This window comes from Humulus lupulus, chromosome 2 (genome assembly GCF_963169125.1).
Source record: "Humulus lupulus chromosome 2, drHumLupu1.1, whole genome shotgun sequence".
NCBI lineage: Eukaryota > Viridiplantae > Streptophyta > Magnoliopsida > Rosales > Cannabaceae > Humulus > Humulus lupulus.
Genome location: NC_084794.1, coordinates 211,975,261 through 211,982,957, shown reverse-complemented (window position 1 = coordinate 211,982,957; position 7,697 = coordinate 211,975,261).

The window sequence follows — 7,697 nt, the reverse complement described above, 5'->3', positions numbered from 1 at the left end:
AAATTGCAACTGTGTGCACTTGCATAGCTTTAATTTTCACAACAAATTTTTGGCGCCGTTTCCAGGGACTTGAAATTATCAATATCAAAGTAAATTATTTTATTTCTAATTTGGTTGTTCTTTGAACTGTTTCTAACTTGTTTTGCGTGCATTCTTGACCATCTCAATAATATATAGGTATTATTATCATAATAATAATAATCAAATAAAATTGATCATCTTAATAATAATAAATTATAATTAAAGACAAAGTCCTACATTCCATTTTAAAACCCTTTTTACAATGTTTTCTTAATTAATTAAATAAATGAAAAAAACAATAACTGATCATTATCAGTAGTGGTACATGCATATTTATTTTAATTAATTAAAAATTATAATTTCAAATAAGGTATCATCTTTTTAAGGAAAATATAACAACTTAAATTTCAAATTTCAAAATTTGAATTTCCATTATCATCTTATTATTAATTAAATAAATATCATAATCAAAACCAATTTTGACTATCCATATTTATCATTTCTCACTTAAATAAAATAATTGATTAAAATCAATTTCTTTTATTTTTACACAATTTCGAAAATTGCATTAATGCAATAATAAATTGTACAACTTCAATTATCACATAATTGCATATTTATTCCGAAGAATAAATATTCTCTCAAATATCTCATTCACAGTTTGACCCTTGTATCAACTCTTACCTTGAATAGTGTTGATAGAGCCGCCTCGGGGACTTATGGACCCATAATTCCAAGCTCCAATAAATAAAATATTATTAACCAAACCTCTTTGATTCAATAATCATATTTATTAATCTCATGATTACTCCACTATAAATATGAGACTGCACTCTTGAGAATTAAATACATATATTTAATGAGTACTTTATTGTAACCACAAAGTGTCCATTGATATAATCATCACATACAAATTAATCCTCTATTGATGATTCATATTCATAATTAAGTGGGAATAGAATTACCGTTTTACCCTTTTAATTATATCTTGATTCCTAGTGTACCATTGACTTTACTAGTGATGGTTAATTCATAATCTGATTATGAATTTGATGTCAATAACCTTTTCAGTTCCAAAAGCCAACCCAATAGTGAACCATCATTCAATCTATAAGAAGGTATATATTCCATATCCTTTAAGCTATGTCCCCAACAATATACACCATCGAGTCCCCAAAACAATAGTTCTTAGCCTGATCATTCTGACAAACCGTAACACATGAATCAAAGGGTCAAATGACATATATAGGAGTTCATAGTAACTTCGGGATTAAGATCAGTTTGTATATGATCATCAGTTGATGTGTTTTATAATACTACAAAACGATATTTAAACAAGTACTATCAAATCACATCTGGTCCAGTTCTACATACTCTCAGTATGCAAAGTACCTCCACTAAAGTGTCCTACTACACTAGTAACTTGGATCTATATCACATGTATTAATAATACTAGTGGACCGTACTAGCAGTAATTAATCTAAAGATTCCACAACTTTATTTTACTGCGAACTATTTAAGTCCATTATCTCAATCTCGATCCTCTCATACCAATATGAGATTGAGACCACATAGATGAACTTGAATTTTTTTTTTATATTTACTTAATATTATTAACAATAATATAGTACATAAGCTACATATACACAATAATTCAATTCATTAAATCCATTGTCAACTAAAATTGCTTTAATGGCATAATTCCCAACATTCTTCCACTTGCCCTACAACAAATGAGGTATTTCCCTTAACCCCATGCTTCTTACATGACCTTGAAAAGATTTAATAGATGATGTCTTTGTGAACGGATCTGAAAGATTATCTTCAAAGGAAATCTTCAAGACAGTAACATCTCCTCGGTTGACTATCTCTCAGATCGAGTGATATTTCCTATCGAATTGCTTTCCCCTCTTGTGACTTATGGGTTCCTTTGACTTAACTACTGCCCCACTGTTATCACAGTGCAAAACAAGTGGCTTATCCATGCTTGGAACAACTTCTAGATCAATATAGAACTTCCTGAGCCATACAACCTCTTTAGCTGCTTCACAAGCTGCTATGGATTCAGCTTCCATGGTGGAATCTGCAATACTAGATTGTTTAATACCTCTCCAAACTACAATGCCTCCTCCAAGTGTGAAAACTGATCCAAATGTCGACCTTCGACTATCTTTGTCTAATTGAAAATCAGAATCAGTATATCCAATGGGGTTTAGGTCTCCACCTGAATACACAAGCATATAATCTCTAGTATGTCTAAAATACTTGAGAATATTCTTTACTGCTGTCCAATGACTCAATCTAGGATTGGATTGATAAAGGCTGACTATCCCTACTGCATAACAGATGTCAGGTCTAGTGCACAACATTGCATACATTAGATTGCCTACCGTAGAGGCATAGGGATACTGTCTCATGTCCTTTTCTTCCTGAGGTGTTTGTGGACATTTTTTCTTTAGACAATTTAACTCATGCCTTTCTTGGAGTTTTGCATGCCAAAGCGTTCTAGCACTTTATCAATATAAGTTGCTTGAGACAATGCCAAAATTTTGTTCTTTCGATCTCTACAAATTTGAATTCCCAAAACATATTTGGCTTCTCCCAAATCTTTCATTTGGAATTGTTCAGCTAACCATTTCTTTACTTTTGATAATATTTCTATGTCATTACCAATGAGTAGAATATTATCAACGTAAAGAACGAGGAATACCACAATCTTATCTTTGATTTGTTTGTAAACACAACGTTCATCGATGTTTTGTTCAAAACCAAACATTTTGATTGTTTCATCAAATCTAAGATTCCAAGATCTTGAAGCTTGTTTGAGTCCATAAATAGACTTAAGAAGCTTGCACACTTTTTCCTCCTGAACTTTAACTTTGTTGTACCCAAAAAATTAGCATGAGTTTATTCACTAAGCTAGGGGTACAACTGGCAGATGGATAAGTGAAAAAGAAGCCAAGTAGAACCTCTGGTTAACGATCATGTGAGTAGCTCGAGTTAGGACTTGGCAGACCGACATTCGGGTTATTGTTAGGCCGCCTCCTAGGATAGTGATCCAGTTCGAGACAAATAGTCCTTTGGGCGCTCTGAAGGTACTACGAAGTATGGTTCAGATAATCTTTGAACGCCAGCTCGATGAAGACATTTAGCTCGTGGTAACCTGGTCAAAACACATACGAAAGGATCCCAAGAGACTTGGAGGCTCTTTATACGCTCATTAATGCCCAGACTGTATTGCCTATTTATCATTTATTATCCGAGATAGCAAGAATATATTCTATTATGTTATCAAATTATATCCCAATGTAAATTGGACTACTCTGTATTAAATGTATAATATATTTATTCACACTGTTACCCAAATTTGTCTAGGAAATTCTCCTATAAATATCAAGGATAATAGACAGGGAAGGGGACTGCCTTTTTGTACTACTGAAACTTTGTAGAAATTATGAGAGAAAAGCAATAATACTGTCTCGTGGACTAGGTGGATTTTAACCACTGAACCATGTAAAAGTTGTGTGTGTACGAAAGGGTTCTTATTATCTCATTATGATTTACAAATAAGCATTAAACACCCTTATTAGATTTCTTAATCTACTGTTGGTGAAAAATCGCGTCAACAGTATGGTGCTTTCATTGAGAGGAAGTTAGTGCTTTAAAAGTTTCATTCGACATTCATCATGGTGCTCACTCGATCGATGCATGACAATGAAATGGAGAAGCCTGGTGGGTAGGCGGCCCATCATACCGCTGTTCCCACTGAAAAGGGAAACAACGTCCTGGGAAGCAACTGGTGGGCCAGGACAACGCTGGGAGTTTAGTGTCACTCCCACCAAATCCTAATCCAGGATATTTGACTGCCGTCGATATGGAGAATGCCCAATTATTGAGCCATCTTGCAAGGGCAAACATGCAAATCGAGGAGGTTCTGGCAAGGTTACTCCCTCTTGCAACCGACGTTAATGTCGGGAAAGAGGCAAAGTGGGTATCATAAGTCCCACATGAATAACTTGTCAAAACCTAGTCATTCTGTTAGGACCGCCACTCCGAGCTCTATACCTTCAAAGCGAAACCATCGAAGTGCTCAGCCCACTGGTCATCACAGGAGCCATCATCAGCATGTTAGGCAATTGGTAAGAATTGTGACCCCCAGCTCCATGCCTTCTTCATAGATTCCCAGGAATGCCCACAACAACCCACTAGGGCCCACTGGGATAAGTTCATGGAGGCAAAACACTCCAGTGAATCCTCCTATGCTGCGATAAGAATCCCAGGCATAGAGAACTCGAGACATTGGGGTAGAGTCAAAGCAGGCTAATTTAGTTCGTCTTGATGGAACGAGGATAGCCTCGCTAATAAGGCATCTACCATCACCAGTTAGACATCCTACACCAATGGACCCACAATGATATGCTCTAATTCATGGGAATAGTAGGAGAAATCCTCCCCTGTTAGTAGATACTTACGCCCCACGAGCATGTGCTGAGAATCAAGGTCCTTGTTCTCAGCTGCGGGCTGTAAGTTTTACAAATGGAAGTTACTGGACGGGGAGCCAGTGTGAAGGCAGGTCTGAGAGCGACCTGAGAAATCACCTAAGCTCAACGCAAAGTCATCGATACGATTCGCAGCCCGACCTGCGCGATCATTTGAACTCACAAAGAAGGTATCCAGCTTGCAACAGAGATATGAGCTATACTTGGCATGAGGGAGGTCTGTCTATCATACGCGATAATGGGAATGTCCCACCTAACCAAGCTCAGGCTTGGAGGGACAACAACCCATCAAACACGTACAATAGGATGGGAGCTTTTGAACAGCCCCCAACTAACCTAGTGACAAAGGACCTAAGCGACTGGCCTTGATGGAGGAGCAGATGAAGAAGCTCTTATCTGGAAAGGGGATTGATGATTGTGAGTCTGATGAGGAGCTCAAACTTTTCACTCCAAACATTGCAACAGCTATGTATCCTATTGGCTTTAGGATGCCGAACATGTCGACATTTGATGGAAACACAGATCCATCCAACCACCTTGGGATGTTCAACATAATGATGATGACCCACAATGTCGGGATTGATCTAAGATGTATCTTGTTCCCCTCGACTCTAGTTGGACTTGCCAGACAGTGGTTTAAATAGTACAAGAAGCATTCAATAAGCTCGTGGAAGAAGTTGTGTTCCAAGTTTAAGAGAACATTCCGAGTTTCACAGGTAGCTCGTGTAGAGGCCGATTCATTAGCCAATGTAAAGCAATAACCTGGTGAATCCCTGAAAGCATATCTGAGCAGAATCTCCAATGTTGTAACATGAGTTAGGGACGCTGATGATAGCTCCAAGCTCATGGAAATGAGGAAAGAAATCTTGGTGGGAGGCGACCTATGGAAAGAACTCCAATGAAAAGGAGTTAAAAGTGTAGATGAGTTCTTGGCCCGAGCTCAGTAGTGGATAAACCTGGAAGAGGCACGATCTACTGTCGTAGGAACTGGCCAGGCTCTTATCCAAACAGCTGGAGTGGTGACAAGTGTTGCAGCTATGGCTCAACCTGATACCTAGAATAACTAAGCGGGAAACAATAAGAGGAAGGGGAATGGTGACGACGACCAGAACGCCACGAAGAAGAACAAGTATGTGGCGAAATTCAAGCCCGTTTATGCCATCTACACTGACCTAAGGGACACCCCGGAACATATTTTTCAGGCAAATTCTAATCGCCTCCTGTGGAAGAAGCCAGAGCCTTTAAGGCATCAGAGAGCAAAGAGAGATCCCTCAAAGTTTTGTCGATTCCACAATGACATCAGTCATAACACCGATGATTGCCGAAAAGTGAAGGATGAGATTAAGACTCTTATTCAGGCTGGACCATTAGCCCAGTACGCCCAAAATCGGGTTGTTCCCAATCAACCTGCCGGGCAGAATTCTCATCCATCTCCGAAAATCCCCGATAGGTCAGCCTGGAGCTCAGATAGATCACAACTGAGTGGACCCTCCCCCAATAGTAGTAGGAGATATAACTACTATTGCTGAAGGACCTCATTTGGCGGGCACAAGTAGCGGGGCCCAAAAGAGGTATATAAATGAGCTGAAGACTCAAAGCGGTGTAGAATTTGTCTTGGAGCAACGATTATAAGAACAACAGTGGTTGGAAAAACAACCAATCATTTTCACGGAAGAGGACGCTAGCCACATTCGATTCCTGCATAATGAACAGTTGATGGTAACCGTACAGCTCACCAATCGAAGTGTGCGAATGATATTGGAAGACAATGGAAGCTCAGTAAATGTGCTATTTAGGTTCACCTTGGAAAATATGGGATTTTCCGTAATCGATCTAAAGGCGACCTCAATGACTCTGTACGAATTTTCAGGTGAAAGGACGACAACCAAAAGGACGATCAGACTGGTGGTTATGCTGGGAGAAGAGGCACGAAATGTTTCTAAAATACTCGAGTTTGTGGTAATTGATTGTTCGACTACATATAACGTGATTTTGGGACGACCCACGCTGATGGCTTTTGAGGCCATCACCTTGATCCGACACCTGGCAATGAAGTTCCCCTCAACCTCGAGGATATGCACAGTAAGAGGAGACCAGCTCACTACCAGAGAATGATACAACATTGCTATGAAGGGAAAATCACAACCCGGGCAGCAGGCGATGGTCATAGTTGAAGGAGGTGAGGAGTCCCGGGTAATGGAAGTTACCTGTGGGATGGAAGAACCTCAAGATGAAGATGACGAGGTCACCCAACAGGATGATATTGATCCACAAGAAGGCGAAGATAGATTTGAGCTTAAAGTAATAAAAGAGCTTGAGGAAATAAATATCAACCCAGAAGTACCTTCAAGAGTTGTCAAAGTTGGAAAAAATCTTGAAGTCGAAAGGAAGAAGGAGCTGGTCGGATATCTTAGGAAGAACTTGGATGTCTTCGCCTGGTCACATGAGGATATGGTGGGAATCAGTCCAAGTATAATAATGCATACTTTTCACTTAGGCAAGAATGTGCCTGCAAAGTTCCAAAAATGAAGTCTTTTGGGGATAGTGTGATCTAAAGCATTAGAAGAAGTAGCTCGCCTACTTAAATACAGATTTATCAAGGAAGCAAAATACCCGATTTGGGTTGCTAACCCCGTGCTGGTCTCGAAGCCAAATAGGAAGTGGAGAACTTGTATTGATTTCTCCGATCTCAACAAGGCTTATCTTAAGGACTGTCTGCCAAGAATGGATCAGTTGGTAGATGCCACATCTGGTCACGAGCTCATGTCTTTCATGGACCCGTATTCTCGATACAACCAGATCACGACGAACCCTGTAGACCAAGAGCATACCAACTTTATGATTGAGAATAACGTATATTGCTACAAAGTTATGCCATTCGGGCTAAAAAATGCCGGTGCTACATACAAACGGTTAGTCAACAAAATTTTTGCTAACCAGATCAGGAGAAACATGGAGGTATATGTCGATGATATGCTCGTTAAAACAAAGACTGCCAGTAACCATTTATCCGACCTGGAAGAATGTTTTGCATATTAAGAAAATATGACATGAAGTTGAATCCCTAGAAATGCACTTTCGGAGTTGCGTTAGGAAAGTTTCTGGGGTTTATAGTCAACACAAGGGGGATATAGGCGAATCCAGAAAAAATCAGGTCGTTTTTTGAGATGCATTTGC